This window comes from Haliotis rufescens, unplaced genomic scaffold (genome assembly GCF_023055435.1).
Source record: "Haliotis rufescens isolate VD_foot unplaced genomic scaffold, xgHalRufe1.0.p SCAF_13, whole genome shotgun sequence".
NCBI lineage: Eukaryota > Metazoa > Mollusca > Gastropoda > Lepetellida > Haliotidae > Haliotis > Haliotis rufescens.
In genome coordinates this window covers 3,698,453-3,725,966 of record NW_025963813.1, presented here as the reverse complement: position 1 = coordinate 3,725,966, position 27,514 = coordinate 3,698,453, and the positions used below count along the sequence as shown (strand labels likewise).

The 27,514-nt window shown below is 41.5% G+C and overlaps 1 protein-coding gene across 4 annotated transcripts in view; it reads left to right on the top strand.

Moving 5' to 3' along the window:
* The first annotated feature begins 1,177 nt into the window (after positions 1-1,177).
* The window catches only part of LOC124116921, a 189,967-nt gene continuing 163,630 nt past the window's right edge, over positions 1,178-27,514 (top strand). Inside the window, exons 1-2 of one of the 4 annotated variants that reach the window (XM_048394089.1) lie at positions 1,178-1,366; positions 11,958-12,016. The gene's annotated coding sequence lies outside the window, so the exon portion shown is untranslated. Of the gene's footprint in view, positions 1,367-11,957; positions 12,017-20,162; positions 20,305-27,514 lie in introns of those variants that run through there. The other 3 variants (XM_046478559.2, XM_046478562.2, XM_046478561.2) reach the window with 3 other exon arrangements.

The window sequence follows — 27,514 nt, the reverse complement described above, 5'->3', positions numbered from 1 at the left end:
CCTGACAGAATCCATCATGGATAAAAAGGCTATCAAACACTGAGTGTACAAAAAGTGGTCTCCGATTTAAGCTGCTCATGCTGACTAGGTGAGGGATCTAGCGGTCGGTGAATAAAACACTGCCAGTGTATTGATTTTGTGAGCTGGGGCCATGTTCCCCACACCATTGTCTATGTTAAGTGAGACCAGCCTCGTCCAAGACCTCACAATGCAAAGCATATATTTGGAAAATATAGAACTGACCATGTATATTCTAGCAATAAGGTTCTGGTAATTTTGAAAAAATTAAAGTCTGAAAGAAGTTTGTTTTTTAATTGTTCCCTGGATATGCTGAATGGCCTGAAAAAGAAAGAATGTGTGGTAGAACAATAGGAAGTGTTTTGAAGCAGTGGCAAAAAGATATCAGGTCTCTCACAAAACCCCATAACAGGCACTCCTCCTGGCCATCCCCCATGCCTCCCCCAAACACTAACACCAAGAATATCTTGTTTTGATTCTAAAATCATTGTAATGTTCTTGTTTAAGTTAGGAATGATGGTTCTGCCAACATTAATCTGTAAGACTGGTTCCATGTGAGAATAATAAAATATGTTGTAGGCCACATGGGGATCTTGAAAAGTGAAGTTTATATTTTAATTTATTTTTTTCAAGTGTTGTTTGTCACGGCAACATAATCTCTGATGAATGCAGTGTTTTGAAATCAATCAGTTTAATATTTATTACACACTACTTCTGAATGAAATGTTTCTTGAAAAGGATGATGTTATGTCAATATTGATTTGCACTATTGTTGCTCTCTTAAACCTTCTCAGTAAGATTCAACAACAAGAATGAATCTTGAACAAGATTAACACCCTCAGACCAAAACAGGGCGAACACAGGAGTGATTTCATTATGACTGCTTATCGGTAATCGGTTTCCTTCACAATAACTCTGCACTCAATCTAGTTATCCATCACTCAATCTAGTTATCCATCCTCTCTCTCTCTCTCTCTCTCTCTCTCTCTCTCTCTCACACACACACACACACACACACACACACACACACACACACACACACACACACACACACACCTTGCACACTCTCCCTCCCCCCATGTCATAACCATGAGGTATCTGTGATACAGCAGCCAGGTCAAAGGTTAGAGTTCATCAGGGTCACCGCTGAAAGAATGAGGTCTGGAGAAATGGTTCTCTGCACCCAGTAGCCAGTCACACAACAGCCTCATGTAGGGGACTGACACAGGAGGATATGTTGTACATGGCTACATACATGTGTTTACAATGATAAATGACTGGCACAAAGAGCTGCCTACGTTGATATACACATGTTGGAACACAGTCCCTGGATGCTATTCATTATCCAGTAAGTATGAATGAAATATTCCCTTGATGCAAGTGAATACAGAATGTGTTGTCGTGGCGATAGAACCTGATGCCTGTATCAAGATGGTGTCGCCTAAAGTCTGGTGCTATCTTCTTAGACCTTCCCAGCCTCCTGGCACTATTGTTTAGTTTGTTTACTTTGATGTTTCTATAACTGTTTATAACTATAATTGTTGAAAGTTCAGATGTCAAAACTATATGTTTTAATAGTTCCTTTGACATTAAGACATTCAAACATTAAGTGCATATTTAAGAATATTGTGTTTCGTAAAGGACCTTCCACTGTGGTTCCACTGTCGGAGATTGAAATGTGTGTTGTTGACAGAACACTGTGACATGTTCCACATGTTCCTTCAGAGCAGATACAGAAAGAAACGTTCCCTGTCTTAGTGTGTGCTGCTTCACGGTGTGCACTGTCAACAGTCATGTGACGCAATTTAATATAAATATGAATATTTGGTTTCCATCTTGAGGCCAAATATGGATATTTTGAAACTGTAATGTCAAAAGACATAATTTGCACGTTATGGAGACTAGATTTAAATGAAACCATTTTATGAATATTAGTTTGAACCCATATGAAGATTATGAATTTGTCCATTATTAGACAATTTATCAATATAATTAGTGAGTGAAACTATGATTTTGTGTTTATGATAAAGGAAGTATTTGAAAAAGGTCTGATGTCCCAAGAAGCTGTTAGTGTTGCATATGTCGGTTTCTCTTGTTGAAAATCAATATTACACAGCTTTGTCAAGTTGTTCAAAAAATTTATGTATGAAGAGTTCTACAGTTTTAATAAAATGAAAGTTTGGGTCTGGACAGGTTAAAATCAATACTATTTGCTTATAGAGAGTTTGTTTATGATTATGTTCAAGACAAATTGGATCAAATGGAGATGGGTGTTGTGGATCACACAAGGAAAGATATCTTCCCTTACAACAAATCTCTTTGCACACGGTCAGGGGCAGTGTTACATGGTAATATTTTACTGAGAGACAGTTCATCCTTTGCTAAGGCACTTGAAGTGAAAGCTGTTAACTGATTGACGTCAGTCCGTATGCAGGTTTCTGTTAAACTAGACAATAAAATTAACTGAAACTGAATATTAATTTTAACGAGATAGACGACAATGATTTTAAAATTGGTCAGTCCTCAGCTGTGTGTACAACCAATGCAAGAGAGATTTGAGTCCTTTGGGGTGTTTTAGAGACCATATTGGAGTAAAATATTCTAATTTCAAACATTCACTCTTCTCGAAACTGCTGTACATCTGAAAAAATATTATATCTCCACCCAGGCCTCATCATTGCTCATACTGGTCTGTATCTGGGTGAGCTATAAGCTTGTTTCTACGTACCTATCAACCTTTAGCTGTTAATGACATGTTTCCAGAAGTGTTGTTTTAAAGACCACCAATTTACACATTCGGCAGCCATTGTGGACACCCGATACCCATTCTGATTTCTATATGTGCAAGCATAAACATTACTTCTACCAATCTCTATCTGTTAATAGCTTGTTTCCACAAACATTAGATGGTGTTCTTTCCAACTGATTACACATTCAGCAGCCATTGTGGACATACAATACCCATTCTGGTCACTTTCCATGCACATATACATAGGGGCCCTTGAGCATACAATACAAGCATCCAGATCTCCCAGCCTGTCAAGTATCCTTTCTTCCCTTCAGTGAGATGAGTTTAGCTAAGGCCTTATGTTTTGTTTTGCTTGATTTATGGATCCGTTGACCTTAAAAAGTGAGAAATCAGAAAAAGAGAAAAAAATCAGAATGAAATTTGTTTTTCTAAATCGCCAATGGAAAAGATAGTTTTGACAATAGAAATGAAAAAAAATGCCTCTCTGTCTGGTCGAGTCTGTCACAATGTGTCAGGTTAATGTTGGAGAAAATCCAGAATTAAGAAGTGACTTATGTTACACCACAGTTTCCTCTGCACAGCAGTTTACATCACAGTTTCCTCTGCGCAGCAGTTTACATCACAGTTTCCTCTGTGCAGCAGTTTACACCAGTTTTCTCTGTGCAGCAGTTTACATCACAGTTTACTCTGTGCAGCAGTTTACATCACAGTTTCCTCTGCACAGCAGTTTACACCAGTTTCCTCTGCACAGCAGTTTACATCACAGTTACCTCTGCATAGCAGTTTACACCAGTTTGCTCTGCACAGCAGTTTACACCAGTTTCCTCTGTGCAGCAGTTTTCATCACAGTTTCCTCTGCACAGCAGTTTACACCAGTTTTCTTTGCGCAGCAGTTTACACCAGTTTCCTCTGCATAGCAGTTTACATCACAGTTTCCTCTGCACAGCAGTTTACATCACAGTTTCCTCTGCACAGCAGTTTACATCACAGTTTCCTCTGCACAGCAGTTTACATCACAGTTTCCTCTGCACAGCTGTTTACATCACAGTTTCCTCTGCACAGCAGTTTACACCAGTTTCCTCTGCACAGCAGTTTACACCAGTTTCCTCTGCACAGCAGTTTACATCACAGTTTCCTCTGCACAGCTGTTTACATCACAGTTTCCTCTGCACAGCAGTTTACACCAGTTTCCTCTGCACAGCTGTTTACATCACAGTTTCCTCTGCAAAGTAGTACTTTAGAATGATGCAGGCAATAACTGAGTGCAAAGAAGTAAATGAATTAGTTACCGTGGCTCTGTTACAATTGGCTAATGGGTTTCTTATAGAAATAACATGTGGCTATCAGTCGCCCTCCAAACAAGAGCCACATTGAAGATTTAGTTATTTCGTGAACACAGCTCACGATGACATCTTTCTGATCCAAATATCTTTACAAAGACAGGTTAATGCCATTGTGTTTAAGAATATTTTTTGATAACTTGCTATCGGATATTGCAGCTTGAATTCAAAGCATCAAATCAATTACAGTATTTGCAAAATAAGCTCCTTAAACACTTAGATATTTGACGAAAACACTTATTAAAACTTTAAACAATGAGTTACATTTGTTTTCAGAGATAGAGTAGTGAACAAAAGTTGATGAAACTAAAACATTTTCGATGATATTAGTTACCATATTATCTTTCAAATTACACAACTCACTCTAGGGAATGCAGAAATGTTGGATTTTCCAGTATTATGCATCAAATACAGTACTAGGCAATTAAATACCCCTCCTACACTGCTAAATTTTCGATCTTAGCAGGGGGCTTCCTCAAAGATTATTTCCAGATTGGTCTTGAAGCTGGTTTGGGGGGTGCTAAATGGAGCATGGAGCTTAATATGGGGCATACTGTACATCCTAGTGGTCTGTGAAAGGTTGTCTGGTACTGACATGGTAACCCACTGGTACACAGATGCAGAGATGCAATCTGCTCGTCATAGTATTCAGCATGTTTTAGACTGGCAACAGTTAATGGAACTACACTTCTGTGGCCTTTTGTGACAATAATGGAACCCATGGGATAATAATAATAATAATGATAATAATATAAAATAAAAAATAAAAAAAATAAAAAAATAATAATAATGAAGCACTTTTATAAGCCCAATCAATGGATCAGTGTGCACTCAATCCTCCTTCTCAGCTCCCTGGGGAGTATACAGCACAAGCTGCCTATGAGGTGCACAGCATGTAGTCACTGTATTGTCAAGATTTGACATCATTTCTCTGAAAGTAAGCTTCGTAATATATACATGTCTGACTAGCAGTATGTAGCCCTGGGGTCCATGTTTGTATGTCTGCCAGAGCAATGTCTAAACAAACTTACAGGATACACTCGAGAATCACTGCAACATTACAACGACATGCGGGCCCTGTTCCAGAAAGCAATCTTAGCCCCAAGATAATCAAAAGTCCATGTTATGGGATGGGGTTACGAGCACCCACCTAAGAAAGAACTGGTCAAAAACAATTTGCAGAGAGTGCATTAACGATAGATGCAGCTTTGAACAGTACTTCAGTTATATCTGCCTAATTTGGGAGAAATAACAAAGGTGTCCAGGTTATAGACTTTAATTAACCACTTGGGTGAAATCCACACATATAAGCAAGATTGAACTCACAACCAGTGAATCCTGGTACAACTAAGGCAGGCAACTCTGTACAGCCAGTTCAGGTGCCTTAAAACACATGTCACTATATCAGTCCAAAGTATGGTTGACTTCAAATATAATCTGACCACCTGCGTGGTCTAGTGGTAGAGCGTCCGCCCGGAGAGGGAAAGGTCCGGGGTTCGATCCCCGGCCGCGTCATACCAAAAGACGTTAAAAGATGGTACTTGTTGTTACCCTGTCTGGCGCTCGGCATTAAGGGGCTAAAACAAGGACTTGTCGGCTCGGAGTCAGTATACTGTGTCTGAGTGGGGTAATCATGTTAAACTGCGGCATGGTATCTCAAGGGGCTAGCACTATAAATCAGCATCAGTCCCGTCTAGTACAAGCAGCCACACACACACACACACACGTGCATGCACGTCGCTATATAAGTGCAATAATCTTGGACGCGACGTTAAACCCAATTTCACCTCACCTCACCTCAAATATAATGTCAAACAAAATGGCTATAGTAACCAGATAGTGATGATGCAGCAGCCATCGGATAGAGCCATCATCTGCATAGAACCTATTCTTTGTAATACATGTGGAGTGGGTTGGACATATTGCATCAATGAACAACAGTTTGAAAGAGTAATCCTTCCCAAAATGCATCTTTCTGTGGATGCCTGTCCTGCTTCCATTCCTCTACCAGAGTAGGTTCAGCCCTGAAAAGGTTCGGAATTATAGATTCTGTCTTGAAAACATCTTAAAGTTTCCATGACCATTCTCCCAATCTCACGAAAATTGCCAACAAAACCCTATTTTTTCATAGTTGAAACGCTGTTGAAATCTGTAAACATTTTGCATATTTTTACTTATTGTCAGTATTCAGTAACCATAAAACTATATCCCATCAAATGATCGATTGCTTCGGTTAGAGTTTATATGCCCCAAACCACAGTAAATTGCATGGAAATGTCCAATGATTTCACATCAAAAACTGCCCATACATATTGGACAAAGTTTTAACATCATTCTCTCATCACATGATTACAGAAGTCAGAAGAGGACAAACTGAAAACCATAATTAAACATGTCTAACAGTTTCAAGGCTAAATCTCAGTGTATGACTAAACTAATATCTTGTGAAAGAAAATGTTCCAGAGAACATTTTATATATTATTGTGAGTAATTTAAGTCCTCAATAAAAATATTATTTCTTAGAAGACAAAGGAAGTCACAAATTCACTGTTATTTTTTTAATTCATATCCTTTTCACATTGAAATTCAGAAACCGAAATTGATTTTCTAAAAACTGTTTTGTAACTGTTACACAGCTATATCTGACCACCCTTTCAACTGCTTCATCAGCTTCTTCACCTCAAATATGACCCAGTACCTGCAACCAGCTGGATAAAACATACAGTGTTCTTGTACCAACTGCCCAAGGGGCATCAGTAGTGTCTTAGACATTTGTCAAAATGAGTGAGTGAGTGAGTATGGTTTTACGCCGCTTTTAGCAATATTCCAGCAATATCACGGCGGGGGACACCAGAAATGGGCTTCACACATTGTACCCATGTCGGGAATCGAACCCGGGTCTTCGGCGTGACGAGCGAACGCTTTAACCACTAGGCTACCCGACGGCCCCTTGTCAAAATGAAATCAATATCATGTATAGATATTTCCAAAACATACATGGAAGTTAGAGATATACGAAAATGAAAAGGGGTGATGCTTATTATTTCCCAGGTGTATATTTCCCATATCACACCCCATGCTGTCAACAGGAAGGAGTTTTAAATATAAACTGTTCAGAATATATGCATTGTGTGTGGGAAGATATGTAAACAGTTGGACAAGATTTAAGCAGAGCAGCAAGTATATCGGTATATGGTCTCTGATTTAAGCAAGTGGTACAAAGTAGTTTTGGAAAGTATGTATATACACTCCAAAGCTGCTTCCCACATGGTCACTCAATCAGCAGGTCCTCACCCAGTGGCTCAGTCACCTGCTCCTCACAGGGTCAGGCAGTCGGCAGCTCCCTGCAGGGTCAGACAGTCAGTCAGCTGGAGATAGGGCTGTCCGTCAGATGCACATGTGGTGCACATTAACTATGGAATGTAGCACATTGCATGTGCATTTCCTTGTTGGGGAATTCCATTCAGAAGATTAACATTTACAACATGCCTTCTTCACTTGATCCATTCCATGTTCGTCTAAGGCTTCTGACAGGTATAAAATATTTGCTGTGAGCACAAATGTATGCAATGTCAATTAGAGATGCCTATTTATTGTTGAAAGTATCTCAAACATTTTTGCAATGCTTTTTATTTTATGCATACATGCTAACTACCAAAGTAGCCTGAGTCACTGATGGCTTCTTCCTTAAAACTAAAATTGTCATGTGGAAAAATTAAGTTTTCGAATTAAGATTTAGGATAATCATTACATTGAAGACTGTAAAGTTTGCTCGCTGAGGATGAAAGTATCAGTGAATGATGAGGATGGATCTTCAGATCCTTTGATCTGCAAGTTGATACATTGTACAAGATGTTATCAACCCTTTCCCAAAATTTCAGGAGTCAATCAAGTTGAAAGTGATGATCTCAGTGGAAGGTTGGAAACAAATTGCTAATCAATAGTCACAGTTTTGGGATGAGTGAGTGAGTTGGGTTTTCTTTCTGCTTTGAAAAGTGTTGAAGTACATAACACTGTCAGCTGAATGTGGAAAAAAAATATTTTGGCAATTTGTTATGTGAAACATCCTTCATTGTCTGAGTGTGAGATTCTGAGTGATGGAAGGTCACACTTTTGCATCACCCTCCTCACTTTTCAGGAAATAAATAGAACTTAAATAAAAAAACCTTATTCATTATAATTCCTTTATCATATTTCTTTAATTGTTTTCAGAATTTAAAATATTTTAATATTTTATTTGAAAACATCAAAATTAACATGTTCCAATTCAAGCTGTGTCATTCAGAATGAACAACTCAACAGATGCTTTTGGTCAACTACCTTGAAAGCAGTTTAAAAAAAATAAATATATTCAATGAAGGAACCAATTTTGCCTTCCTGTGAAATCTTTAAGGCAATGATCAAGGATAGCCTGATTAATCAAGTATGCATTGTAGTGATCTAATATGGGAGCCCGGCTTCCAGTCATCAATCATGGACGGAGTCACAACATGTGTGACTGCATTTGGTCATGAGATTACCGTGATGAAAGTTGAATTTAGAATGTGTATTTTATGGGTGCTTCAATGTGTTGAATTCAATTCATGTCATGACATGGGGGAGTGATTACATTTTCATATAATATTCAGACGTTTGGCCAAAAAAATCTGCATAAAAATGGATGACTTCTATGGCAGCTAAGGGAGATAATCCACCTGATGGTATTGATGTTCACGTTTGTCATTATTGCCCCATTTTGTTGTTCCTGCAAGTGTCGCCACAGATTTTTGAAAAGATGGGTGAACAATGTTTTGTAAATGGACAGGTGCACTTACAATTAAAAAAATGCTGGAACTCACTTTGGAAACAGTCTGCCTTTGTTTATGGTTTCATAAAATATGACCCTGTATTCCATTTCCCATACTGTAAAGTTAATAATCAAATCATCACTAATATTTCAACAGTAACTGAAGTGTTTCAGTCCCCTATATATGACCCTAGCCTACCCTGACCTATTCCACTCTCGCCAACCCATTCTCCCCAACCAACATCACTGTTATCCTTTCCATCCCAACTCCAACCAAACCAACCAACCTCTCCCAACCCTCCCGTCACTGTTATCCTTTCCATCCAAACTCCACCAACCAACCTCTCCCAACCCTCCCATCACTTTTATCCTTTCCATCCCAACTCCACCAACCAACCTCTCCCAACCCTCCCGTCACTGTTATCCTTTCCATCCCAACTCCACCAACCAACCAACCTCTCCCAACCCTCCCGTCACTTTTATCCTTTCCATCCCAACTCCACCAACCAACCTCTCCCAACCCTTCCGTCACTGTTATCCTTTCCGTCCCAACTCCACCAACCAACCAACCTCTCCCAACCCTCCCGTCACTGTTATCCTTTCCATCCCAACTCCACCAACAAACCTCTCCCAACCCTTCCGTCACTGTTATCCTTCCCAACCCAACTCCGTCAACCAACCTCTCCCAACCCTCCCGTCACTGTAATCCTTTCCATCCCAACTCCACCAACCAACCTCTCCCAACCCTTCCGTCACTGTTATCCTTTCCATCCCAACTCCACCAACCAACCAACCTCTCCCAACCCTCCCGTCACTGTTATCCTTTCCATCCCAACTCCACCAACCAACCAACCTCTCCCAACCCTCCCGTCACTGTTATCCTTTCCATCCCAACTCCACCAACAACCTCTCCCAACCCTCCCATCACTGTTATCCTTTCCATCCCAACTCCACAACCAACCAACCTCTCCCAACCCTCCCATCACTGTTATCCTTTCCATCCCAACTCCACCAACAACCTCTCCCAACCCTCCCATCACTGTTATCCTTTCCATCCCAACTCCACCAACAACCTCTCCCAACCCTCCCGTCACTTTTATCCTTTCCATCCCAACTCCACCAACCAACCTCTCCCAACCCTTCCGTCACTGTTATCCTTTCCGTCCCAACTCCACCAACCAACCAACCTCTCCCAACCCTCCCGTCACTGTTATCCTTTCCATCCCAACTCCACCAACAAACCTCTCCCAACCCTTCCGTCACTGTTTTCCTTCCCAACCCAACTCCGTCAACCAACCTCTCCCAACCCTCCCGTCACTGTAATCCTTTCCATCCCAACTCCACCAACCAACCTCTCCCAACCCTTCCGTCACTGTTATCCTTTCCATCCCAACTCCACCAACCAACCAACCTCTCCCAACCCTCCCGTCACTGTTATCCTTTCCATCCCAACTCCACCAACCAACCAACCTCTCCCAACCCTCCCGTCACTGTTATCCTTTCCATCCCAACTCCACCAACAACCTCTCCCAACCCTCCCATCACTGTTATCCTTTCCATCCCAACTCCACAACCAACCAACCTCTCCCAACCCTCCCATCACTGTTATCCTTTCCATCCCAACTCCACCAACAACCTCTCCCAACCCTCCCATCACTGTTATCCTTTCCATCCCAACTCCACCAACAACCTCTCCCAACCCTCCCATCACTGTTATCCTTTCCATCCCAACTCCACCAACAACCTCTCCCAACCCTCCCATCACTGTTATCCTTTCCATCCCAACTCCACCAACCAACCAACCTCTCCCAACCCTCCCTTCACTTTTATCCTTTCCATCCCAACTCCACCAACAACCTCTCCCAACCCTTCCATCACTGTTATCCTTTCCATCCCAACTCCACAACCAACCAACCTCTCCCAACCCTCCCATCACTGTTATCCTTTCCATCCCAACTCCACCAACCAACCAACCTCTCCCAACCCTCCCTTCACTTTTATCCTTTCCATCCCAACTCCACCAACAACCTCTCCCAACCCTTCCATCACTGTTATCCTTTCCATCCCAACTCCACAACCAACCAACCTCTCCCAACCCTCCCATCACTGTTATCCTTTCCATCCCAACTCCACCAACCAACCAACCTCTCCCAACCCTCCCATCACTGTTATCCTTTCCAACCCAACTCCACCAACCAACATCGCTCAAGCCCTCCCACTTTGACTTTTATCCTCCCTCTTCACTTATGCTGTGGTTGTCAGGTAGCCTGGTGGTTCAAGCGTTAGCTTGTCACACCGAACACAGGGTTCGATTCCTGACATGGGCGCAATGTGTTAAGCCCATTTCTGGTGTCCCCAGCCGTGATATTGCTGGCATATTACTTAAAGTGGCATAAAACCATACTCACTCACTCACTCACTCACTCACTCACCCTTCACAATGTGTAAAGCCCATTCTCAGAGTCCACTGATTTATGTTTGGTGAATCACTAACCACTACACGTGGCCACAAATCGCATCACTGCCTCTTCATCAGCTGGTCAGTTTTGGTACAACATGAAACATTCCCTACGACATTGCCGAACCAAATCAAATCTCACAGTCTACTTGGTGAGTTTCAGAGAGTGAAATGCACAGTTTTCTAGTCTGATCAACGAAGGTGCAGACTGAGTCTAATACAATCACGGTGTCCATCACATGTAATTTCCTCGTGTAGTTAAGACCTGTTCCGTAATCTACTACGAGAACTCACGTAAATCAAATTGATCATGCAAGTCAGTCAAGAACTGAATGCCCTCACATTGATTCGGATCTTGTCTTGAAGTAAAAAATCATATAGGACAGTTGGTATTGCTATAATCTAACCACAACAAATTGATTATTTTTTTTATTAAAGGCCTCGTTTTCTGCTATATGTGACCTATGTTCTCATTTTTCTTCTTGTTGCAATTTTGGGAATATTCTACATTCATATCAAGCTTACTGTACTTGTTGTAATATGTGCCCTTGGTTAAAAGGAAGTTAAAAAGCGGGTCAGTGCACAACCACTTCAATCTGTTTTCAGGGAAAGGGGTAGTGAACAAACTAATTGAAATGAGATCCGAGATCCGAGATCCACCACAGGTTTGTACCTAATTATTTTATGTTTGATGGTGGGATTGACTTGTGGGTTCAATTCCACACTTGGGTACAATGTGTGAAGCTCATGGAGTCCTTCTTGACTCACTGACACAAACTCTCTGAGACAAACTCATTCACTGACACAAACTCACTCACTGACACAATGTCTTTGACACAAACTCATTCACTGACACAAACTCATTCACTGACACAAACTCACTGACAAAAACACACTTACTGACACAAACTCACTCACTGACACAAATTCTCTGACACAAACTCATGTTTGATGGTGGGATTGACTTGTGGGTTCAATTCCACACTTGGGTACAATGTGTGAAGCTCATGGAGTCCTTCTTGACTCACTGACACAAACTCTCTGAGACAAACTCATTCACTGACACAAACTCACTCACTGACACAAACTCACTCACTGACACAATGTCTTTGACACAAACTCATTCACTGACACAAACTCACTCACTGACACAAACTCATTCACTGACACAAACTCATTAACTGACACAAACTCACTGACAAAAACACACTTACTGACACAAACTCACTCACTGACACAAATTCTCTGACACAAACTCACTGACACAAACTCACTCACTGACACAAACTCACACGCTCACTGACACAAACTCACTGACACAAACTCACATGCTCACTGACACAAACTCACATGCTCACTGACACAAACTCACATGCTCACTGACACAAACTCACATGCTCACTGACACAAACTCACATGCTCACTGACACAAACTCACTGACACAAACTCACATGCTCACTGACACAAACTCACTGACACAAACTCACATGCTCACTGACACAAACTCACTGACACAAACTCACATGCTCACTGACACAAACTCACTGACACAAACTCACACGCTCACTGACACAAACTCACATGCTCACTGACACAAACTCACTGACACAAACTCACACGCTCACTGACACAAACTCATATGCTCACTGACACAAACTCACTGACACAAACTCACATGCTCACTGACACAAACTCACTGACACAAACTCAAATGCTCACTGACACAAATGTGCTCACTGACAAACTTACTCACTTCATCTATGTTTGATACTATTCATTTTATAATCTTTCCACAGTCTCACAATCAGTTGTGCTGCAAATACTTTCATAATGTCATGTTGGTACAACTAAACCAACTTATTTGTTTGTTCTTTAATGCCGCACTCAGCAATATTCCAGCTCTATGATGGCGGTCTGTAAATTATCAAGTCTGGTCCAGACAATACAGTGATTGACATCATGAGCATCAATCTACGCAATTGGGATTCAGTGACATGTATTAACCAAGTCAGTGAGCCTGACAACCTGATCCCATTTGTCGTCTCTTTCAACAAGCATAGTCACCTTTTTCAGTAAGCATGGATTGCTGAAGACCAATTCTGACCCAGATCTTCACAGGTCACTAAACCAACAACTGCCTTTCAACAGACTATTTTTGAAGCTGGCTCTGCGATTCAAGCTTCAATAGGATTCCTATGTATACACAGTTAATGGTGTGACATTCAATATTGCGTATACATTTCCCAATATATGCAAAACATACACTCAATAATGGAGAGTGTGAAGAGACAGCAACAACCAGTAATGGTTTCAGAGTGGTGTCATGGATGTGACGCCCGTCTGGCACTCACAGGTATGTTTACTGACAGTAAATGCCTGTTTATTCATACTGGTCAGATCTACATGCTCTTTGTAATAGTAATTTCTGCATAACCAGGTACATATAGTCTATTGATGGAGATTGGTTGATAGTTGAATAGTTTTTGGTAGACGTGTGTTAATCTTTATGTTGTTTGGCTGATGACGACCTTGATTGAAGCAGATGTCGGTTGGTTGATGACACTATTGGTTGAACTATATAGGCATTAGTTGAAGCAGTCATTGGTTTAAGCAGATGTTGGTTGGTTGATGACAATATTGGTTGAACTATATAGGCATTAGTTGAAGCAGTCATTGGTTTAAGCAGGTGTCGGTTGGTTGATGACACTATTGGTTGAACTATATAGGCATTAGTTGAAGCAGTCATTGGTTTAAGCAGATGTTGGTTGGTTGATGACAATATTGGTTGAACTATATAGGCATTAGTTGTAGCAGTCATTGGTTTAAGCAGATGTTGGTTGGTTGATGACCATATTGGTTGAACTATATAGGCATTAGTTGAAGCAGTCATTGGTTGAAGCAAATGTTGTTGGTTGATGACAACATTGGTTGAACTATATAGGCATTAGTTGAAGCAGTCATTGGTTTAAGCAGATGTCGGTTGGTTGATGACAACATTGGTTGAAGCAGATGTCGGTTGGTTGATGATGATATTTGTTGAACTATAGGCATTAGTAGTCATTGGTTCAAGCAGATGTTGGTTGGTTGATGACCATATTGGTTGAACTATATAGGCATTAGTTGAAGCAGTCATTGGTTGAAGCAAATGTTGTTGGTTGATGACGACATTGGTTGAACTATATAGGCATTAGTTGAAGCAGTCATTGGTTAAAGCAGATGTCGGTTGGTTGATGACACTATTGGTTGAACTATATAGGCATTAGTTGAAGCAGTCATTGGTTTAAGCAGATGTTGGTTGGTTGATGACACTATTGGTTGAACTATATAGGCATTAGTTGTAGCAGTCATTGGTTTAAGCAGATGTTGGTTGGTTGATGACCATATTGGTTGAACTATATAGGCATTAGTTGAAGCAGTCATTGGTTGAAGCAAATGTTGTTTGGTTGATGACGACATTGGTTGAACTATATAGGCATAAGTTGAAGCAGTCATTGGTTTAAGCAGATGTTGGTTGGTTGATGACAACATTGGTTGAAGCAGATGTCGGTTGGTTGATGATGATATTTGTTGAACTATAGGCATTAGTAGTCATTGGTTCAAGCAGATGTTGTTTGATGGCACCATGGGGTATGGGGTTACAATAGGTCCCCTGAGCCCTGTGCTTGTTGTTCAAGGTGACAAGATGGATCTGATGGCCAGACTCAGTGCCTCGGACAATTGTGTGCAGGGGCCGACACCACTGGTCAGATCCACCTTGTCCCAAGCTCATTTCGGAAAGGTGGTAATGTCAAATAATGAGATTTTTTATAAAATAGCTGGACCGCGTAAATTGTTACTAGCCGTGGACTACCAGACTTATGTGGCCATGTCTATCCCTGGTGGGGACGTTGATCATTCTAATCAGTCACTTGCTTGTCTGGTCTAAAACTATGTTATGTACAGGGTGCCATTAAATAGCTGGAATATTGTTGAGTGCAGCATGAACAACAAACAGCTGCAGTGCTAAGTTTGTGGAACAGGGCCCGTATTCATCTAAATTTTTAGAGTACTTAAAAAGTCTTAATTCTGAGAAGATTCTTAGAACAACCACAAGTTTCTCCTAAATCTAAGGACTGCCTCCTTGATCAAGTAGAGCTTCAGCCTGGCCGCGTCATACCAAAAGACTAAAAAGATGGTACTTGTTGTTACCCTGCCGGGCATTCAGTATTAAGGGGCTAAAACAAGGACTGGTTGGCTCAGAGTCAGTATACTATGTAATGATGTTTAACTGCGGTATCGTGTCTCTGTGGGCTAGCACAATCAAATCAGCACTAGTTCAGCCACACGTTTTTTAAAATCTTTTAGTACTGACATCTCTCCTAAACAGTACTAACGAGGACTTTAAATGACTCATATATCGCTACCCTTTAAAACAGCCACCATTCACAGAAAGGGGCATTCCACCTGATTATTTTCAAGGAGTATATCGTGGTATCTGAAGTGTTTTTGTTTGTTTGTTTGTTGTTTAACGCTGCACTCAGCAATATTCCAGCTATATGACGGCGGTCTGTAACATAATCGAGTCTGGACCAGACAATCCAGTGATTGACATCATGAGCATCAATCCACGCAATTGGGATCGATGACATGTATCTACCAAATCAGGGAGCCTGACCCGATCCTGTTAGTCGCCTTTTACGACAAGCATAGTCGCCTTTACGGCAAGTATGGGTTGCTGAAGACCTTTTCTACCCCAGATCTTCATGGGTCGGTATCTGAAGTGAATAAAGTGACTGCAAGATAGTTATTCATTTCCACACAGTCTGTGACAATCATTTCATATTCAGCCATGGACTCACAAACAAAACGTTGGAGCTTTGCCATGTTCATACCATTACTGATCCTATTAAATGGCAGTGACAACAACTCTGATTGACTTGTGTCTGGATAGGGTTATAGAGAAAATGGCCCCATGCAAAACTGTCCCAAGACAATTTGAATAAATGGCGCCAAATTTTGGCGAAATTGACAACAAATTTTGGAAAAATAAAACTATAAACACAAATCTGTAGTAGGGCTTGGACAGGTAACTTAGGTACTTGGGTCGGGTGGGTACAGAGTAGAACCACAGACCTATATAACAAGTCCGTGGTAGAACCCAGGTACCCACGGGACTACCCGGACCTGGGTACCCACGGGACTTTACCCGGATCTGGGTACCCACGGGACTATACACAGACCCGGGTACCCACGGGACTATACCCGGACCCAGGTACCCACAGGACTTCCCCCCAGACCAGGGTACCCGGGGGACTACCCGGACCTAGGTACCCACAGGACTTCCCAGACCCTGGTACCCACGGGACTACCCGGACCCAGGTACCCACAGGACTACCCAGACCCAGGTACCCACGGGACTACCCGGACCCGTGGTTTGTCACATAACATATTGTTTAATTTCAAAAATTATCTTAAACTCTGTGAATACACTACAGGTAACACTATTCTCTTTCACTATTAACGCATTCCTTCCAACATATATTTTATAATAAAAATAGGGCTTCAGTCAACTTAAGTGTATGCATGACATTTAAAATCATTTTGTAGCGTACCTAAGTACTTTTTGCCAGAGCGCTTGACATCTTGTACCCATCTCATGAGACCTATAGCGGGTACCCGGGTAAGGTCGGGTAACAGAGGGTCGGGTACACGGACAGAAAACTTGGACTGGTCCCAGCCGTAATCTGCAGTGATTAAGTTTATTTTCTGTTAAGACATTTTGTTAATTCATTGATAGGTTCCTCTGGACTGCTAATTGTGGCATATGATCTGCACCTTCTTCTTACACTTTTTGCAATGATTTTGATTTTCGCTGAGGGCAGGCAGTATTTATACCCAGATCAGGGGTTGTCCTCACTAATCCTCAATTCTCCATGAGGTTCTCCTCAATTATTTTTGTTGTTATTGTTTACCAATTAATACATGGGACCAGTTTTGGGTCATCATTATTCCTCACTTCTCGGGTATGTGTCTTTGTCTCTGGCTTTTCTCTAACAATAAATAATGTCAAATGGGAGACATGGGTCTCATGTTATAATTGCATAAACTATAACTCGTTTTATTTGGGTCAATTTTCTCCAACATTTGGGTCCATTTTCTCTGAAATTTGGAACCATTTTCTCCAAACATTTAGGCCATTTTCTCCACATTGTGTGTGGCTTTTTTTTCCTGAACCCTTCTTTATGCCATCCCAAAACAGTCAAATTATGCGTTGAAACAATTTTAGGTGTGGCTTCATTGAAGCAGGAAACTTATCAACCGCTTATCTTGGCAATATGGCTGACAGGATCCCTGTCATGTCACACTTTATGAAACATTCACTCCTAAATCTGAAATCCTTTGACTTGCATGATTCTCAAATTACAATTTTCCTACTGGCATCACAATGTTCATGTATGGCCTAGTTTAAGAATTCACTTCCCAGTGTTACTGTGAAATTCACTTGCATTTTCTGTGAACTATGATTATTGTTTTCATAAAACAGTCAAGAAAGTATTTCTTGTGGGTTTTTTAAGTTTCTAAAGAAATTAATTTGAGAGGATTTATTACCAGTGTTTTCTGTGTTTTCAACAAGAAAAGATAATGTCATCTTATTTGAATCTTTGTGTTATTTAAAAAAAAGCCTTTTCATAGAATTGCAAATTATTGATTGAACATGAATATATATATTGGATAAGCATCACATAACTCAGGTACATGTATAATTAAATAAATAAACGATTGATTGAACATAGATACAAAATTTGGATGAGCATTACATAACTCAGGTAAATAAATAAATGTAATCTATTTCCTCAAATATTTCAGTGATACAAAAATGAAAATTTACAACCACATAATGAAGAGTCAGTTATTGAACAGATAAGCATGACTGATTCTTTAACATAATGGGAAGAAAACTTACATTTTTCACTACCTCCTCAAAGGTTTTCTGCATCTGAGTTGTCTGTACAGTGATATTTTGTACAGAACGTTATGTTCAGGTAAGCTCCATGACACAGTATGACAAGGCTAAATGACAAATAAATTTGGGTAAATAACTAATTTGACAGCTGGGCACATCATCAGTTAATAGTACTGTCCTTTTTTGTGATCTCTCATGTGACTCAATAACAAGCTCCTGGTCAGAAATTGAGTCACATGACACATCACCTGATATGTAATGTTCCCTCAAAGAGTACTAATATTTCTATAATTAGCACAGGATTTACCTCAGATATGGTGGAAATTCCCTCTAAGAGCTACTCTCAGAGTTTCACTTTGCCATCAGCTGAAAGTTATTTTCAGGGCTATTACAAAGCTCTCCACTCCTCAGTTGAACTCTAGCTATGAGTTTTCTGAACAAAATTCTGAGAATGTGTATGACTATGGGCCCAGGACCTCATAATTTAGATGCTTACTCAGCTGTTCTGGTGTCACTGCTTATCGCTTGACACTGTTTCTTAAATTCGACTAAGAAACAAGTTTAATGAGCACATAATGAGTGTGGACATGGGGAGACAACAGCTGAAGTATATCGTTAAAAAAAGACTTGCATATGAATTTTTTTGATGAACATGAAATTGATACAGAGGGACTTTATGTTTACATATGTGTGTTATATACCAAGCTTCAATTGTGAATTAAGGTTAGCCTACATGTTTATTACATGTCAGTTGCAGTGATTCAGATGCTGAGATTACATGGTGTGCTTAGCATCGGTTTTACCAGGATTCAAGAAGTTTGAGTGAGTGAGTGAGTTCGGTTGAACGCAGCTTTTAACAGTATTCCAGTTATATCGCGGTGTGTCAGCTTAATGTGAGAGGAAAGCCTGAAGTGATGCAGGTCTACGTTTACAACTTCGGTGTAACCCATGAGCACGGGTATGGTGCTGACAAACCTAGAAACATAATGGGGGCGAACCAGGAATCGAACCCACAATCATAGGTTTTCTGATGTGCCCAAGGGACACAACTCTGCACAACGAATTGCAGTACCTTTGATGACTAGGCCACCCATGCCCCCTCAAGAAGTTAGAAACTGGTTAACAGAAATATGCAGTGCACATTTTGAATTCCACAACTGTCACTCACTCATTCATTCACTCACTCTCTCACTCACTCACAGCCACTGTAGCCAACTTATTCAACCTCCCACCCACTTACTCGAACACAAAACCCACCAACCACCTACACTCACCCACCAACAATCCCATCCATCCATTCACTCACCAACAAACCCACACACTCACGTACTCACCCACCCAAAAAAAATATCCACCCACTCACAACCAAAACCACCCTTCCACTCACTCACTCACAAACAATCCCACTCACTCACTCACCCACAACCCCATCCACGCACTCACTCACCATCAAACCCATCTGCCCACACCCACACACAACCCCATCCACCCACCAAAACCACCCTTCCACTCACTCACTCACAAACAATCCCACTCACTCACTAACTCACCCACAACCCCATCCACCCACTCACTCACCATCAAACCCATCCGCCCACACTCACACACAACCCCATCCATCCAACTCACTCACCCGCCCACACCCACACACAGCCCCATCCACTTACTCACTCACCATGAACCCACAACCCCACCCACTCACCCACCATCCTAAAAAAAACCACCATCCATCCACTCACTCACTCACCAACAAAACCACCCAACCACTCACTCACTCGCCCACCCACTCACCATCTGTTACTGTCAATCTACCAATGATAATGCAAGTTTACATACCGTACATGTCACATATAGCATCCAGTCTACATGCCTCCTATCAATAACATATCAACACCCACAGCTGCAGGGAATAACAGCTGGAGAGAATCAATACCCAACTGGCCATGCTTGTACACAAACACTTGTCGCCTAATTACAGAATATGGTCACTGACTGACTTGCATCATCAGGTAGGTCATCCTGTTGAAACGTTTCCACATGTTTCTACAGGTTTCCTCATTTTTTCAACAAGAGTGTAAGTTCAGATAAGTACTCTTGTTGTTAATTTGTGTATTCAACTGTGATAATAAGATCACCATATGACTGGTCAGTGCATTTCAGTGTAATTATGTAATACTTGGACTCGGAAAATCCCGATGAGATGATGAGGATGTATCCGAGGACTCGTAAATGTCTCGAGTTGTTAGTCGATGGAGAAGGAAAGTGTGACAGATAGTAATGAGGTCACATGTCCTTTTATCATCTGGGAATGAATAGCTGTGAAATTTGCTGATAGCTGACATTAAGCTCTTAGTACTGTGACGAAGGGCTTGGAAATAAGACAATATTCATTTACATAGTGGAGAGTTGCGGGTATGCATTATGTTATGACCTAGATCCCTCCAACAAATAGTGATGTTGTGGAAGACGCACAGGGTCTGTTTGATCATACATCACTATTCTGAGTCCATGGTTTAGGTAACAGAATCTTCTTAATCAAAAACATATATTTTGGAAGAACAAATGGCAGTCAGACATGTTCCTGATTTTGTCAATTCTTGAAAGGACATTCCTCCGTATCATGACCAAATTTGAAAAATATCTTTGTTGTTTGTTGTTTAATGCCAGACTCAGCAATATTCCAGCTATATGACATCAGTCTTTAAATATCGAATCATAATTGGGATACAATGACATGCATCAACCAAGTCTGACCAACTGATCCTGTTAGTCGACTTTTATGACAAACATAGTCGCATCCTATGACAAGCATGGATTGCTGAAGACCCATTCTAACCTAGATCTTCATGGGGGGACACATATAATTTTGACAATCTGTCAGTCACCAAGCATATTAAACTTTATCAGATATCTTGCATTTCCCTGTAGGATCACGCTGTTTTATGTCTGATATGGGAGTATTGCACATTTCTTTTGTAGCCCTGTTGGTGGGTTGAAGCATCAACTTGTCACACCTTAGACCAGGGTTAAATTCCCTAATTGGGTACAATGTGTGATGTCAATTCTTTTGTCCCAACTTGATTTTGCAGAAATATTAGTTCAAGGGTGTTTGATACCCAGTCAATAATATTGCTGGGTATTGCGGTTATATTGTTAACCCTGGGGTGACACTCAAACCCAGTCACCTGTTATATTGTTAACCCTGAGGTGACTCTCAAACCCAGTCACCATTGCTGTTATATTGTTAACCCTGGGGTGACACTCAAACCCAGTCACCATCGCTGTTATATTGTTAACCCTGGGGTGACACTCAAACCCAGTCACCTGTTGTATTGTTAACCCTGAGGTGACTCTCAAACCCAGTCACCATTGCTGTTATATTGTTAACCCTGGGGTGACACTCAAACCCAGTCACCATCACTGTTATATTGTTAACCCTAAACCGACACTCAAACCCAGTCACCATTGCTGTTATATCGTTAACCCTGGGGTGACACTCAAACCCAGTCACCATTGCTGTTATATTGTTAACCCAAGGAGTAACTCTCAAAACATAGGTTGCCTGATAATGGCTGTTATTAGGATAAAACACAGCTGCAGTTTGGTTTGGAGGAAAAACACCCTCAGTTTTAGCCTTCCCAGAGTGTACTTTATGTGCAGTGAGGATAGTCTGTTGTGTACAAACATCTGTAAGTTCTCGTTTCCCCTCATAAGAGTTTCCTGATCTGACATATTCCAGCAAATTTTAAGTGAGCTACAGAGTTGTAACTGTAGCTGTATTTAACTTCCGATGTACAGGGTTGTAACTGTAGCTGTATTTAACTTCCGACGTACAGGGTTGTAACTGTAGCTGTATTTAACTTCCGATGTACAGGGTTGTAACTGTAGCTGTATTTAACTTCCGACGTACAGGGTTGTAACTGTAGCTGTATTTAACTTCCGACGTACAGGGTTGTAACTGTAGCTGTATTTAACTTCCGATGTACAGGGTTGTAACTGTAGCTGTATTTAACTTCCGACGTACAGGGTTGTAACTGTAGCTGTATTTAACTTCCGATGTACAGGGTTGTAACTGTAGCTGTATTTAACTTCCGACGTACAGGGTTGTAACTGTAGCTGTATTTAACTTCCGACGTACAGGGTTGTAACTGTAGCTGTATTTAACTTCCGATGTACAGGGTTGTAACTGTAGCTGTATTTAACTTCCGACGTACAGGGTTGTAACTGTAGCTGTATTTAACTTCCGACGTACAGGGTTGTAACTGTAGCTGTATTTAACTTCCGACGTACAGGGTTGTAACTGTAGCTGTATTTAACTTCCGACGTACAGGGTTGTAACTGTAGCTGTATTTAACTTCCGACGTACAGGGTTGTAACTGTAGCTGTATTTAACTTCCGACGTACAGGGTTGTAACTGTAGCTGTATTTAACTTCCGATGTACAGGGTTGTAACTGTAGCTGTATTTAACTTCCGACGTACAGGGTTGTAACTGTAGCTGTATTTAACTTCCGATGTACAGGGTTGTAACTGTAGCTGTATTTAACTTCCGACGTACAGGGTTGGCCTTAGTGTCTCCTGATTGCCTCAGATGTTTGGCCGGCAGATACAGTGGTTGGCAGACTATGAACAATGATCCATGCTTTAAAGTGGGATGACACACATCCTCGTCACACAGTGTGGTGTAACCGTCGGATCCTCACTGAGCCATTCTATACAGGGGAGATGTTCTGCCTTTTATTCCCTGGGAAAATAAAGAACATATGAAAAATATTCTTAAATGAAAGTTGCCAATGATGTTTTAAGGGATCATTTCTCTGTCATTTTTAACAATTTAATTTGGTGATGATAAATTCACATGAATGACAAAAACATAGCTTCAAAATTTTTATCTTTTGAAAGATTATATAGTAGACATATACAGAATTAATCTATACTTGGATTTATGTAACATTGCAGATGAAATGAATCAACATTTTTTGAAGATGTACGGTAGATATATACAGAATTAATTACACTTGGATTGCAAGATCTATACATCTTAGATCCTGCAGACATGAAATATATGACAACTCCTGTCATGAAAGTGAAATAACTCAATGTTTTTTCAAGATGTATGGTAGTCAGAAACAGAAATATATAAACTTGGATATAAATACTTTATGGATTGAAAAATCTATACATTGGAGATCCTGCAGGCGTGAAACTGACAACCGCTGAGATGAAAGTGAAATATGTAGAACACAATGAAGAATGTAGATGCAGAATGGGTGACAGCTGCCGTCCATGAGCGGTATGCGCTGTTGTCTGGATGTATGGATGAGGAGTTGTTACTGAATATCAGTGTTAGGATTCTTGCTTGTGCTGGTCTCCTGTGGGGAGTAATCTCCAGCACCCATGCTTGTCTCCCTGTGAACATGTTCTTTAAAAATTCCTCAAATTGTGTAAATTCCGGCCAAGTGCAAATGTTTTCCAGTGGGGATTCCAGGATAGAGTAGTTCTACAGAATCTATGCTTGTCTCCCAGTGGGGATTCCAGGACAGAGTAGTTCTACAGAACCCATGCTTGTCTCCCAGTGGGGATGCCAGGACAGAGTAGTTCTACAGAACCCATGCTTGTCTCCCAGTGGGGATTCCAGGATAGAGTAGTTCTACCGAATCTATGCTTGTCTCCCAGTGGAGATTCCAGGACAGAGTAGTTCTACAGAATCCATGCTTGTCTCCCAGTGGAGATTCCAGGACAGAGTAGTTCTACAGAATCTATGCTTGTCTCCCAGTGGGGATTCCAGGATAGAGTAGTTCTACAGAATCCACGCTTGTCTCCCAGTGGAGATTCCAGGACAGAGTAGTTCTACAGAATCCATGCTTGTCTCCCAGTGGGGATTCCAGGACAGAGTAGTTCTACAGAATCCACGCTTGTCTCCCAGTGGGGATTCCAGGACAGAGTAGTTCTACAGAACCCATGCTTGTCTCCCAGTGGAGATTCCAGGATAGAGTAGTTCTACAGAATCCATGCTTGTCTCCCAGTGGGGATTCCAGGATAGAGTAGTTCTACCGAATCTATGCTTGTCTCCCAGTGGAGATTCCAGGACAGAGTAGTTCTACAGAATCCATGCTTGTCTCCCAGTGGAGATTCCAGGACAGAGTAGTTCTACAGAATCTATGCTTGTCTCCCAGTGGGGATTCCAGGAATGAGTAGTTCTACAGAATCTATGCTTGTCTCCCAGTGGGGATTCCAGGACAGAGTAGTTCTACAGAATCCACGCTTGTCTCCCAGTGGGGATTCCAGGATAGAGTAGTTCTACAGAATCCATGCTTGTCTCCCAGTGGAGATTCCAGGACAGAGTAGTTCTACAGAACCCATGCTTGTCTCCCAGTGGAGATTCCAGGATAGAGAAGTTCTACAGAATCTATGCTTGTCTCCCAGTGGGGATTCCAGGATAGAGTAGTTCTACAGAATCCATGCTTGTCTCCAAGTGGGGATGCCAGGACAGAGTAGTTCTACAGAATCCATGCTTGTCTCCCAGTGGGGATTCCAGGATAGAGTAGTTCTACAGCATCTATGCTTGTCTCCCAGTGGGGATTCCAGGACAGAGTAGTTCTACAGACCCCATGCTTGTCTCCCAGTGGGGATTCAGGACAGAGTAGTTCTACAGAATCTATGCTTGTCTCCCAGTGGGGATTCCAGGACAGAGTAGTTCTACAGAATCTATGCTTGTCTCCCAGTGGGGATTCCAGGACAGAGTAGTTCTACAGAACCCATGCTTGTCTCCCAGTGGAGATTCCAGGACAGAGTAGTTCTACAGAATCTATGCTTGTCTCCCAGTGGAGATTCCAGGACAGAGTAGTTCTACAGAATCTATGCTTGTCTCCCAGTGGGGATTCCAGGACAGAGTAGTTCTACAGAATCTATGCTTGTCTCCCAGTGGAGATTCCAGGACAGAGTAGTTCTACAGAATCTATGCTTGTCTCCCAGTGGGGATTCCAGGATAGAGAAGTTCTACAGAATCTATGCTTGTCTCCCAGTGGGGATTCCAGGATAGAGAAGTTCTACAGAATCTATGCTTGTCTCCCAGTGGGGATTCCAGAACAGAGTAGTTCTACAGAATCCATGCTTGTCTCCCAGTGGGGATTCCAGGATAGAGTAGTTCTACAGAATCTATGCTTGTCTCCCAGTGGGGATTCCAGGACAGAGTAGTTCTACAGAATCTATGCTTGTCTCCCAGTGGAGATTCCAGGACAGAGTAGTTCTACAGAATCTATGCTTGTCTCCCAGTGGGGATTCCAGGATAGAGAAGTTCTACAGAATCTATGCTTGTCTCCCAGTGGGGATTCCAGGATAGAGAAGTTCTACAGAATCTATGCTTGTCTCCCAGTGGGGATTCCAGAACAGAGTAGTTCTACAGAATCCACGCTTGTCTCCCAGTGGGGATTCCAGGACAGAGTAGTTCTACAGAATCTATGCTTGTCTCCCAGTGAGGATTCCAGGACAGAGTAGTTCTACAGAATCTATGCTTGTCTCCCAGTGGGGATTCCAGGATAGAGAAGTTCTACAGAATCTATGCTTGTCTCCCAGTGGGGATTCCAGGATAGAGAAGTTCTACAGAATCTATGCTTGTCTCCCAGTGGGGATTCCAGAACAGAGTAGTTCTACCGAATCTATGCTTGTCTCCCAGTGGAGATTCCAGGACAGAGTAGTTCTACAGAATCTATGCTTGTCTCCCAGTGGGGATTCCAGGATAGAGTAGTTCTACCGAATCTATGCTTGTCTCCCAGTGGAGATTCCAGGACAGAGTAGTTCTACAGAATCTATGCTTGTCTCCCAGTGGGGATTCCAGGATAGAGTAGTTCTACAGAATCCATGCTTGTCTCCCAGTGGGGATTCCAGGATAGAGTAGTTCTACCGAATCTATGCTTGTCTCCCAGTGGGGATTCCAGGACAGAGTAGTTCTACAGAATCTATGCTTGTCTCCCAGTGGGGATTCCAGGACAGAGTAGTTCTACAGAACCCATGCTTGTCTCCCAGTGGAGATTCCAGGATAGAGTAGTTCTACAAAATCCAGGCTTGTCTCCCAGTGGGGATTCCAGGATAGATTACTTCTACAGAATCTATGCTTGTCTCCTTGAAATTATAAATCCCCAGTACCCTCTATTTCTTTTAGCACTATTCCAGCTTTATCAATTTAGGAGACACCAGAAATGGGTATCACACATTGTACCCAAGTGGGGAAGAGGACCTAATCCTTCAGCGTAACAAGCAAACGCCTCAACTAATAAGCTACCCAGCACCTCTTGAAACAATGGAGGGAAATATCTTTATTGAGAGTGTCCTGGCTAATTTAAAGGCGTCTGGTCAATCTGGGTTTCATGCAGTACTCTGCTCAGCCAATCAATATCATTAACCACAGGCACCTGGAACTCTCTCATGCTCAACAGATTTACAGAGATAATTAGGCATGCTTGTCTGGAATGCATAAATTTCATTTCTTGAGTAGTGCCGGAGCAACTGTGGACAATGAAGTTTTGGACAACTTAATCTCCGACGGACAAACTTAAGAGCCAATGATCCTCCGATAAGATTTGAAGCATATTACAACTGCCCATGTTACTCTCTTTTTCCAATAAGAGCGACATTGTTGGGGTTTTAAGTGATGCGTCGAGGCTTTGGGGCTCCCACACGGACACCCTTGAAACAATGTGTGCCAGTCAACCAAGGCCATTCACGGATAAATGCTTACATCAGTCAGAGTGTCCTTGTGGTCAGTTCTTGTGGTCAGTCCTTTGGTAATTAGTTCCACTGTTCTTTGAAATTGATTCAGTCTCAAGGCTGGGATGGAAGACAGTGATTGTTGGAGGGTCCTGATGGGGTATACTGTTAACCTTAAAACTATTGCCACTGTAAGATGAGTCAAATTTGCATCGTAAAAGATTAACTTGAAATGTCCACAAAAAACTGCTTAATGTAAATTAAAACTTCACTGTTTATCATAATGCTTAAATTAAGTAAAAGTTGTATGTAACTATAGTCCTTACGACACAACAAAACCAGTCAGTTTGGTGGTTGCAAAACACAAATTGCTGCAATAAAACAACAGAAGAACTAGCTTCCCCCATGTTTCCCTACAGACAGACTTAAACCTCATTTGCATTGTGATGATTTCACATTTTAGATTCAACTATTGTCTGTTATTTGGGTGTGTTTTTGACTGACTGAGCGGGGGC